This window comes from Amblyomma americanum, chromosome 1 (genome assembly GCF_052857255.1).
Source record: "Amblyomma americanum isolate KBUSLIRL-KWMA chromosome 1, ASM5285725v1, whole genome shotgun sequence".
NCBI classification, from domain to species: domain Eukaryota; kingdom Metazoa; phylum Arthropoda; class Arachnida; order Ixodida; family Ixodidae; genus Amblyomma; species Amblyomma americanum.
The window spans coordinates 343,825,114-343,837,296 of record NC_135497.1 but is presented as its reverse complement, the minus strand read 5'-3'; the positions used below and the strand labels follow the sequence as shown (position 1 = coordinate 343,837,296).

Below are 12,183 nucleotides of genomic sequence, written 5' to 3'. Positions count from 1 at the left end.
GGTAGCTTTTCAAAGGAAACAATAAAATATAAGAACCGGCTATCCCGCTGCCTGTCAAATCCAGGCTCTTGTGGACGAAGGCAACCCACCGGCTGCACCTCGTACGTCCTGCATAGAAGAGACAGGAAAGGCTAATGATGAAGAACGAAGGCACGTTGTTGGCATTGCACTGCTTCAGAAATCGCTATATTAAACGAAGAAGCCGATTACTTTCCTGATCCAGTCCTACGGTTTATTGGTATTTCTACCTTTTACTGTGATGCTTAAGTAAATATTGCTTTAAATATCTTACATATTTCAAATTGCGGAAGTGGCTGCGTCGACGGCGTATAGCTGTAGGTAATTTTTGCTTCTGGGCCAGGGGTCGGTCCACGGGCCTTGTTTTCCGTTCAAGGAAGAATAATTTCAGTGCAGGGTAAATATAGTAACACCCTTGTTCCCATACGTCTACTGTTCGGTAGACTTGCACTCTTCACTAGCACACTCCCCAATTGTTTCGAAACATCGCGCAATAGTTCGCGAGATTGAGTGCGGCGTGCCTCGATACACCAGGTATATCAGATAGGTTGCTTAAAGTTGCTTTTGCCAATCTTCCACATCGTCTTCCAACACCTACTGAGCCGCATATCTTCTCCGAAAAAAAACCACGTTGACGAAATTAAGAATTGTCAAAACATACATTAATAAATTAAAAACAACTTTCCTGAAATATAATTACCAAAGGTCTCTTCAAAGGAACCGTTGACATGCGAACGCCACAATGCGTAGACGAAGTTAAGAATTGTCAAGACAAACATTATTCAAGTAAAACCAACTTTCCTGAAATATATTTACCAAAGGTCTCTTCAAAAGAACCGTCGACAAGCGAACGCCACAATGCGAAAAAAGAGCACTCGGTGAAGCTAATCGACACTTGAGCCACTGATTTCTTGCACACCTGTGTCTACGCGTGGGAGTTTTCATTGATGGATAATATTGTCACAACTGGAGAGATACTTTGAGTATGTCCTCAGTTCTTGATTCGAATAAACTGAAAGGGCAACAAAACCAACCATATTTCTCGTCCTGATCTATGCCCAAAAGTGACAGCGGTTGCCCTACCTCTTCACTGAAAACACAGCAGCCATTTTCAAGCATATGCCATCATTCCACTTTCACCTGGGTCACACTGATTTCCAAATCCTGCTTCTTCTGCAACAGCACAGAGGAAAAGACCACAACTCAACATAATCTGCGATTTCATCACCCTCCGATTGAAGCAGATCGTAAGAAACCGAAGTAGTTACTCTCAAAACTGTGACCAGTCTAAACGCATGTTACGATCTCTGTGGCTTTTCGGCAATCGCGGGATGCGGGAGCAATGTCGTTGGGAGAGTTGAGCGAGGAGAAGCAAAACATCTAACGAAAAATCTTTGTTGTTACGCTTTGCTTCGTTCTTCATGCTGGTTTATCGTGCAAAATTCTGAGGGCACGTATGTCTGCTTATGTGGAGGAAAGCGAACGCATGCGCTCTCTTAGGATTGAAAAGGTTTTTGAGGAAAGTGAAGTGCGCAGTAGCTCTCAAATCACGATATCTCTGAGGAATCCTCAACCACGCCCTAAATCCTGCAAGTGATGTTGCATATGCCGTCGGTACGATCCACTGTCGCAGGCTAGCCTCCAACTTGATATCTCGACTTCTCGGTGGAGACCTCAACCGCTCCTTAAGGGAAAATGTAGTCTCAATAAGCATGCAATTGAAGGTGCATATGTGATTGGTCCGAACCCCTATCGCAACCTAGCCTCAGAATTGAGCAAAAATGTGTATGCTGATCATATAGAGAAATGCTATGACACCACCAAGAATGATAGAGGAATGGTTGCTGAAAATTGTGGTGAATGTATTCGTGAATACTGCCACCAAAGTCAGGTCATCCAGTAATGACATCGCTCGGATTTCGTCTGCAACAGCGATATCTGTTGATCGAAGCAGCGTCGTCACTTTGCCTGACACGGTTTTGCGTAGCGTGCCTCAATCTACCATTCCTCTTCTCTCCTGTCAGCGCGTGGCAGCGCTTGTGACAGATCTCGGGTGTGACGTCGTCACTAAAAATTTGTCGTCATCCTGTCACGTCATCTCGCACGCGGGCGGCCTCGATTCGATTCTCATCTAGACCCTAACATTCCTTTGTTATTTTTATTCGTCACACGACTCATCACGCCCTATGACGAGAGAAGTCACATACATTGGCGTCACAGGGGACACACTTCCATTTTTCAGACACTTCCGGCGTCAACATAGGGGTGTGATGCCTTCGCATTAATAAGTGCTGCATGCCAGACAAAGGGCATGTCTAAAGAGGGAGTTCAGCGGTATAGTCAAGACTATACCAAATGTGTGCTGATTGCCAATTGCCCCCTAAGCGGCATTGGGCTGTGCTTTGTAGAGGGGAGCCCTTAAGCGACGCCTTGCAAGGTGCGTACCTCATGATTACACAGTTGCCAGCAGCTGACCATCACCATAGTAGAAGGGCTGTGCCATGGGTCGCCGTGCATACCCAACCAGCCCTTCAGTAATGTAACTGATGCCGGCAATGGTAAAGTAAGGCCTTGTTCGCGTCAGGAAAGCTCCGGTTGCAGTGGTGGCGGCAGGTGCAGCACACACTCGACAGTTTTCACTGCACACGGTTTATGAGGGATGCTGCGCAAAGTGATAGAGCAGAACATGGCAGTATTTATTTCGTGGCTAGCAGACCTTGAAGCCAATTATAACACATGACCTTGAGATAGAGCAGAACATGGCAGTATTTATTTCGTGACTATCAGACCTTGCAGCCAAAAATACACGTGACCTTGAAGCTAATAATCTTACTCATGCGAATCTCTAAGCCACAAAGTAGAAGCGATGGTCTGCAATTTCGCCAATACCTCGTCACGATTAAGCAAGCACTCACGTAGGTATTTTGTACATCTTGATGGAAAGTGAAATTCTTGCAATAATGCGATCGCCCGATATATATTTTAAGGCTGAGAGCAGAGGTAGATACATTTATAAAAGTACGACATATTCTCTTAATGCAGTATTTTATAACAGAAGCAACAAGATGGCGCGCTCCTGGGTCCTTACAGATCCTCGTGACCCGTCTAACACAGAAAGAAGAGGAATAGTGTCATTGCACCCTGTAAAGGTACACAATTCGATGCTGAAATCCCAGCACACAAGCTGGGCCGGTTCGTGATCGTTGGACAAAATATTCCAAGCTGGAACCTAGAGCTTATTGCCTAGAGCACTGGGGTATCTGCGCCCGCTACCCTTATTCACTGGGGATATTGGTTCGCGAGATTAAGCCGTCTGCAGTTGACATCGTGATTATTGAGAAGCATGGACTGGCAACGTGCAGCGGACAACAACGTATTGTTGGGAACATTAGTCTTGTAACTCTCGACAGAATAAATTTTATACTATCAACACCATTCTCTGCTGTGAAGTAAATTGTAAATCGTCGCGTTGAATATCCGGAAACGACACATATGAGGTTATTATGGATGGCCCTCCAGAAAGTTCGGGATTAATTTCCTCAATATTGGGTTTGTTAATATGCGCTGACATCGCACAACTCAAGAATATTTTCATCTTTTTCTCCCATCGAAACGCGGTCATCGCTGCCAGAGTTGATCCGAAGACCTAAATATCTGCATAATAATAATAAAATCACTGAGCCAAACCGTCAGCTTAAATATCGTGATTTCTCGATGCTGTTGTCTATTCTGAAAACTCACCAGAGTAGTCTTCGATGTCAATGCTCCATGGTGGTGGCTGGGCAGACGGCTGATGCGAGGCTGGACGCTCCCTGGTGCATGCAGCTTTGTTGGCTCGGAGCAGGCTTGCGATGGTTTGCTTTCCCAGATTCAGAAGAAGACGTAGAGGCTCTTGCCGCGCAGTCTGGCCAGCGACTGCCGACGTGGCATCGCAGGGGCTGCGCTCTTGCCTTTCTTCCCGCGGCTGAAGCCCAGGCCTAGCTCGGCAATGCATTGGAGTCACGCGCTTCGGCATAGCAGCTAAAGGAGCGACTGAAAAGACATTCGGGACGCTCGTAACAGCCCAGTCAGACGAAGAGTTCACAGCAGCTTATCGCAAAATAAGTAATCTTCCCCAAAGTGCAGACGTTCAAATCATCAGTCGTTCTAAGAGGAAGGCAGAACGCTAACACAGGAGCGATTCTCTATGGTATTCTGCCTCTTCTTCATCGTGGCGCTTGCACGAAGAATTGTGTTACAAGTATTTTTGCACCGGCAGCACATTCGAGCGACGATAAATTTCAACACTCCAGAGAACAACGTCCGGAAAAGCGAGAACTTTTAAACGGATGCTTAGAATTAAGACAAAGAATAAATCATCATACCCTCGAGGTATGCTGATTTATGATGAGCGAATTTATCAACAGAATAATTTCGCCACGTTTCACTACCACTCCCAATGATGACCTTTGCCCCTGCACTGAACTGCACTGATGAAAGAAATTTTCCCAGGAACCTGTCAAATATTGAGCGGATTTGCGGCTGTTAGAATATGAGGGAAGCACGGGCAAGATGGCCGCAATTTGAAGAGGGAAGAAGATTCGTGGATAAAAAAGAGAGGAAGAACACGTAGCAGCGGAACTAGCTGCAACCGAGAAGAGCTGTGCGAAATGCGGCAAACCAAGAATGGCGAGCTGTGTTGCATTTCTCTAATTATGCTTGTTGTGGCAGCAGTTCTCAGAAGGGCGAGTGAAGAGGCCAGGAGCGGGCAGCTGTATTCACTCTATTTATGAACTGCACTTGAGCTTGAAGTGAATGGCGGGAGGTGTGCGAAAGCTTTTCGGGAAAAGTGGCCACTCCGCAGTTGCAGAACAGAGACCGACCAAAAGCCAGCATAGGCAGTGGTTAACGCGTTCACTAGAGGCACTAAAGAGGGATGGAGAGAAGGTCAGCAAGTGTTCTACAGTTTCCACACCCCCAATCACTGCACAGGCCATTGGTCTCGCCTAGAAGGCGGACGCAATATTTTTCCGTACACACACAAGTGAATCCTCGGTGAGCACCGTACCACGCTGTTTTGATTTCTTTGCGCCACGCGAGGGGATGGGTGTCGGAGAGTGAGGCTCCAGCGAAGAGTTTGTTGTAGGCGGGGATCGCATTTGTAACAGGTACAGACGGATTGTCTGCGTGCTTGGGTAGCTTGTCTCAAGCCGCTTTGCTGGAGAGAAAAACCAGGAGACGTTGAAGATAGCCGAGATAGGTATAGTCGCGATCTTATGCATGGGTGTCTACTGCAGCTAAAGTCAGAAAAATATAATCACCACAGAATGGAAGGCTTACTCAGGTGCTGATGAATATGATGAGTGTGAGGGTTTCAGGAACGCTATCATCTCGTTTTTCACAGAGCTCTCTTCGCCTCCGGGTCAGGAATTTTATAGGCATCTTGTGAGCGACAACACACAGTCATTTATTCTTCCTCCGAAACGCCTTCATTTTTGATCAGCTTATCCAAAAAGTAGAACATAGGGTCTTCATGTTTCATTTTCTTTTTTGCTGTGAAAGTAATCTTCCGCCTTTGGACTCTGTGCTTGCTGTGTCGAACTTGTTCCTGAGCGTGTTCTTTCATTGCAGGTGATGCAGTAGAGGTAAACGCCTTAGTGTTTACTGCCGCCAACGGCCTCCACTCGATTCAGCGGCTTACATGAAGCGAGACGTCTCTCTATCGGTCCTCCTGTGTCCACCTGCGCCCTTGTCATTCTATGGAAAACACGCCCAGCAGCTGTGATCGCAAGCGCCACCATCACCGCCACATCAGAGGCACTTTTCCTAGACCTGGCAGAACCTAGACTGGTAGAACGCAGCAGGGTCATCCTCGGACGGGGTTCTCGCCTTATTTTCCCTGCCGACCTGTGTAAGTGGAATTTTACCCGCACCTCTACACTGCTCTTCATAACGACTTTGATTTTTCAGACTGAGAAATTCCTTGAGGAAACGCTATAGACAACTCCTTGCAGCCTGCTCGATGTTGCGATTCCACAGTGGAGCTTTGTGCTCCGGTGTCGCACTAGTGCGAGGCATACGGCTGTTAATCCGCTAAAATACATGAGACAAACAGCGCATGCGCTACAGTGTGCCCCTTTTCTATATAACTGGTCCTCTCAGAATATTTCACAAAATTAATAGAAACGGTGCCATGACCAGCAAATCTTTGTTCGGCTTAAAGCCAATTCAAAATCATCAAAAAGGCACTCAACGTTCTGTTTTGTATTCCTTTCAGTCCGACAAGTGACCCCAAATGTTCCGAGTCCTTTTGTTAAGCTTCATTTGAGCGTAGTGTATTTCGCACTTTTGCTCTGCAACTAACCTGGAATGAAGACTTTGCAGACACAAAAAGAATTTTTTATTTATGATACTTTCATTAATGAGAAACTGTGACTAAAATCGGATTTCAGATTTCACGTGTTGGCAGTTTGAAGAATGAGAAGGAAAATGCTTTATTTGAAATTTGTAAGTTCCTTCGGTTCGAGTTTTCTTGCCTCTACTTTGGTTTATCATCCTTCATTTCCAAGTTCACGTTGGTAGGGGCTTTTTAGCCAGCAAATGTCAATTTTTAACGCGAGAGCGTTAAGGGCCCCGTGTCGCAGAAAAGCCAGTGTGGTCGTTGGCAATGAGCAAAAAATCACTGAAGGATTAATAAACAGAACAGGGAAAGAAATTGGTCTAGTTGGGGAATCGAATTTGGCAGGCCATCTCGGTCGTTTGGAATGAACAAACGCGTGTCTAACGTATACGGTGGTGTCTTAGAAGGGTGTTTTAGGGACATGTACTGTGGTGCATATTATGATTATGCGCATGGAATTGCAGAAGTGCCTGTTAAGCGTGCAGAAAACTACGTTTTTGCTACTTTTAATCTTCCCTTGGCGCGCACGTTGCGCTATCAGGCGGCGCCCACTAAAACCATTCCTCCTCCTCCTCACAATGTACGGCACTCCCCCAACATATAGCGCGCAACGGCAGCGCCTCCCACTCGTCTCGTTTGGGAGCAGTGGGGCATTGCAGGGACGCAGGAATCACGCCGTTAGCGGCGAACAACGCAGCACACATCCAAGGCGCGTTAACTACGAAGCTTGCGGCTTGCTGCCCGTTCGTTTGGCGCGGAAGCTATGCTGGCTTACGTGGCATCGGTTTGTGGAGAATGATGGACCCATGAACTAAGACTGCAACTTGAGTACCGCGCGTTTCTACAACGCGCCCGGCAGCGGTTCTACGTGGTTTGCTACTCCGCGCGTCCGTTTTACCGTACCTAGCATCAGCAGCATCAGGTTCACGCGGCGTAGAAGGCATTGGCCGCGAGAGAAAAATTCCGGAAGGATTAATAAACAAAAAAGAGTAGCAAGTTGTTCTAAGTACAGAATCCAAAACCCATTACGCTATTGCGTCAAACCCTCAAGGCGGAGCTTGAGTGTCCACCTCCAATGTTTTTCTGAGCGAGCACGTGTAGTGTCATATCGACCTTCTCGTTCTCAAAACCAAAAGAATAGATCAGCAATAGCTTCAGAGTATTCGGAAAATAGCTCGAAGAGAGAAATTACGATTATAAAAAAACAATTTCGTTGTAGCTCTTTGTTATAATCACTTCCTTTCTTTTACGCAGTGTGACAAGATGAACTGCCTCACCGCTCTCAGCGCTCCTCACGGCACTCGTATGAGCGTGTTAGCTGAAGGCGGTGGATTGCAGTATTTCTTTTGAGAATTTTTATATCAATGAACACATCTCAGTTTAAAATACTAACTAATGTGAATAAATGTGAGTAGAATGCAATGGGCTCTTTTGTCCCTCATGAACACCGCCTTTGTGGATGTTTGTTAACTAGAAGGAAAAATTCAAATATTTCAATACACTTTATTTGGTAAATACTTTCAGCAAATTTTTTTAGCTGAGAAAATTAAAATAGCTTCGGGTATTACTAAGTGGAGCTATCATTAGGATCATTTTTTATTACGTTAAAACGTTTTTGCAGGCTTGTTGGTTAAGAAACATCACGAACTGAACAGCGCAATTCGAGGCAGAAACGCAGTGGGAGGAAGAATGAGAAGGATCACAGCGGTGACTGTCAAGTGAAGGGTTTATTTCCGCGGCGTATAGTATGCATCGAGGACGCGATAATTATTCCGTGTGTCCACATCAAGAACAAATAAAAACACAATAACAAACCATATGCTCATGTTAACAGCAATTCAATCATTATGCTTCACCCTGAAGTGACAGTTCCTTTCCCCGCCGCGCAATTTAGGGGCGCTGGCACACGATGTCCTGAGCCCTGTAATCTTCAGCGCCTCTATAATTCCTCATGCACATTTGTCGCGATTTTGCAACCACTGCGGTATTATCTTACCGGGGCACGCATTGTTCTTTCTGCTTTTTTGCTCCTTCACATTCTAGGAAGTGAATGCCATGTGGCCAAATTTAGCTACAGAAACATTTTAATTGTGTTCTTATAATCTTTCATTAAGACAACGTTCAGAGCGCCCTACATATATTCTAAATCTTTTTCGCGTCATCTATGCAATTACTCTCGATGCCGCAACAATAAATCATTCATTTGTTCGTCAGCGTTGTCTTGGTTCTTATTCTTCGTCCCAATGTTTGTGCGCACATGTCTTTATTAGGCTGCGTTCCTGCCACGCAGAAGTACAGCTTTAACATGCCCTCAGTAAAACATCAGTCTTTGCTTCACTCACTGAGCTGAAAGAAGGAGCCACTAATTACAGTTATTAACACCAAGTTTTGCAAAACATTACAGATTGTGTCATTTTGGCACACTGCTACAGAGTCATTCATATCAACGGCGAGAATGGCAACTTGCGCGAGTTGTGCACGTTGGGCAGAAGAATGTGATATGAGCGGATGAGATAAAGAAGTGCGGGGGAGGGGTCAAGGTGGACACAACTGGCACACGACAGGGTTGATTACAAAGATGTGAAGGAGGCCTTTGTCTTCCTCTGGCCGCTGACTGTATAATGATAAGTTGTGCGATGCAATAAAGAATAGCCGCAAAAGAGCAATATAAACACACGAGGATGCTTCTCTAAGGGGTAAGCGTCGAGGAAGGCAGCTCCATGTAACATTAGCCTGACTTCAGTTAGCGCTATTTTTACCTTACAAACGTACTGGGGAGTGTCTCTCCTTGCTCCTCAACTTCTGTCGCAACCTTCATCCACAAGGGTGGCTTCGCTGTTTGGCTGACCTCACGGAAGATTATCCATGAGTAAGTAAATTTCGCAAATTCCGATTTTGGAAGACGCAGCGAACTGTTCTGCTTTTTGCCCAGTCGCTGTCTTCTGTTTGCATTGGGACTTCGTTAATAAAGAGATTTTTTGTAGACTGTTTTTCTCGCGCACTTCACTTTTGTCGCAGTGGCGATACAAAATCACATATACTTCGGCATGACCATCACTCTTGAGTTGTCGCATGGAACTTACTGAATGTTTGGGGCATTTTCGGCAAATTGACGATCCGAAGGCCCCTGGGCATCATCTCCAGAACTCTCCTTGAGGCTCCTACCTCTCTTGGTAATTTTTCATTACATTTAACTTCGGTTTAGCGTTGTTAAAAATTCCTGCGTGCAATCCGGTGGGCCAAGTCGTCGATTCGTATACGATTCGTATCTGTGGCTGTTTTTGTGCGCAATTGAAGGAGAAAGTTGTGATGGCCCCAGGAATAGTACTCGGGTTGCCTGAATTGCGCAGTATGGTCAGTACTTCCACATCGGCTTCGAGTTGAAAATTAGTTGCACATTGAGCAGGCTCAAATGAATCGGGGATAAGGAATATGTTTTTCTGCCATTTAGGTCTTCGTCGTTTGAGCTTGTTGAGGAAATACTCAACAAGCTGCTGTCGAAGTATACGGGGCATACAGGGAGTAGATCACCTTACGAAGGCAGATTTAGTGTTGAAGTAAAGCAATGGGCCTCACTTTAAAGTGAACTGAGTGATTGACGGTCGTCATTACGTACAACAAATTTCTTGTTGAAGGGAGATTGCAAGGGGAACTGTGAAAACAGCGAAAAGATAAATGGGAAAGGTGGATTTGAATGACACAGTCCCAGATCAAGGAATCCACGGTTCTGGACGTGTCGCCGAAGTACCCATGTACAAAGGTGGACTGAGAGCTACCAATGACAAGATTGCACCATTGTTACGAAAGTGCGAACAAGAGCAAGCAAAATTACAGCTTCTCTGTGATGGCTTCATCTTTAACCGTGAAACATCGGAAGTGTGCTGTGTCGCAGGTAGTGGAATATTTTATTCAAAGACACAAGATTGCAGAGCTAAAGAATGAGACTCTGAAGCCATCGAAGTTAAAATTATAGAATAACAGCCTATATAATCAACAAATACAGCGCATAAAACTACGGTTCGGGACTGCTACAATACAAGAAGAAAATATCGCGATCACACCAAAGCAAAGAGGGAAGAGAATAACGACACAGTCACATTGTGAACTGATAAGCAAGAACCCCTTCTTACATTAGGCTTGAAATCAAGCACACTATAAACTTGAAAACGCCTATATGAGAGTAAAGAGACTGTAGATTTTCCTCTGGTGCAATTTCTTGTAAAAAAGAAGTAAGCTTTCCTGTCGCCCACTCCCTTTTATAAAAGTAAGTGCGCTACAGGACGGCTCACTCATTATTACTGCTTTCTGTTTAGAGTACAGCAGTTCGATGCAGAATGTGTAGGCATATATCGCGTGTTCGGAATTTTGGTATCGTAATGGCCGCAGGAGTTTTAAAGCAGACGGTCAGAGCTATACGAACACTCATCTGGACATACGTTCCGATACCTATAACACCCATACCCTCGCGTGGCTGAAGGCAATCTAAACAGTCTCGTTAAATGGCTCTTTATGAGTTGGGATGTGTTTGTACAGCCGAATGTCGCCTCTGCCTTCGCGGCGTGGACAGTGGTTGTGAAGAGATTGTGCCTGTTTGGAAACTGCACAACACCCGCTGCCCTCGTGCCCATACCTCTGTAGCGCCTCTTCTGCGCATGCCAGTCCTCGCCGATGTCCCTGAAATCTTGGTCTCGCTTGTGCAACCGCGGAGTAAACACTTTACCCAAAAGGATATCGCACACATCTCGCCGTTCAATGCAAGATCTAGTGCTGTTTATCAATGAGGCAAACATAGCTCCCCGTATTGGCTCTCCGCTCTTGTTCTCCGAAGAAATGTTATGACGACTTTTGCCTAATTATAACGGCATTCGTTTATCACGACAGAGCTCGCCTCTCCTGGTTTCCCGCGCATCGCCCTGGTCATTATTGTTGCGCATGGTTTTTCTGCTGGGTGTTTCGTCACTCCTTTTTTTAAACCCTATATCTCGTGTTCGCTCTTCAAGTCACGGCCATCTTAACCACGCTGTTAGGTAGATTTGCGTCCATCGTTTTCTTGCTTCCTTTAATGCAATGGCTGTATTGCACCTTTGGCAGGGTTTGCTGGCAGAGAATAAACCAGTGTTTTACCCTAGCTTGAAGTTTGAGTTGTCAGGTGGTACCACGGCTCACGAATCCAATGAGCTTGGAGGCGTAGATTTCAGTACAAATTGGTTTCCAATACGTGGCCTCTAATGTGCGGCGAACGCTAGCCGTTGCGACCGAAATCGCAATGGACGGCAGCTAGATTATCTTTTGCAGAAAATACTTCCGCTCAGCCTTGTATCCGTCTAATTATAGAAAGGTTGCTGAAAAAATTTCTTTTATCAGTGCTAGTTTACTGACAAAGGACTTCGATGGCAGTGGTAGTATTGAGTTGCAACGTCGTTGCATTAAGTGGCGTATCAGCTAGCGCTGATCACTCCTACAAACCCTACTGTATTCTGCAGTACTTCATTACCTTACTCTCTGAGTCTCTGTTAAAAATTCCTTTTTACGCACCATGTTCTGCACAGCGTTTAAATTTTAAAATTGGTCGCGCTTGCATCCGGCGCCTGCATACTTTTGATAGAAACCTTTCTGCAAGCGACACGAAGAAGAGGGGGCAGAATACAGAGAGAATCGCTCGTGCTTTTGCACTGTGCCTTCCTCGTGCATCGATCGATGATTCGAACGTCCGCGCTTCGGCGGAGATTAATTCCGTTGCGAGAAGTGACCATGGACTCTGAGTCTCTCACTGACGTTCCGAAAGG

At 45.6% G+C, this 12,183-nt stretch overlaps 1 long non-coding RNA gene across 1 annotated transcript; it reads right to left on the bottom strand.

Annotated features, from left to right (window-relative positions):
- Positions 1-2,532: 2,532 nt before the first annotated feature.
- Positions 2,533-4,191, bottom strand: LOC144099892 (uncharacterized). The gene is made up of 2 exons (XR_013307467.1): positions 3,760-4,191; positions 2,533-2,680 (listed from the first exon to the last, which is right to left on the bottom strand). It is a non-coding gene; the product is annotated as an uncharacterized LOC144099892 (long non-coding RNA).
- Between the last annotated feature and the right edge of the window lie 7,992 nt (positions 4,192-12,183).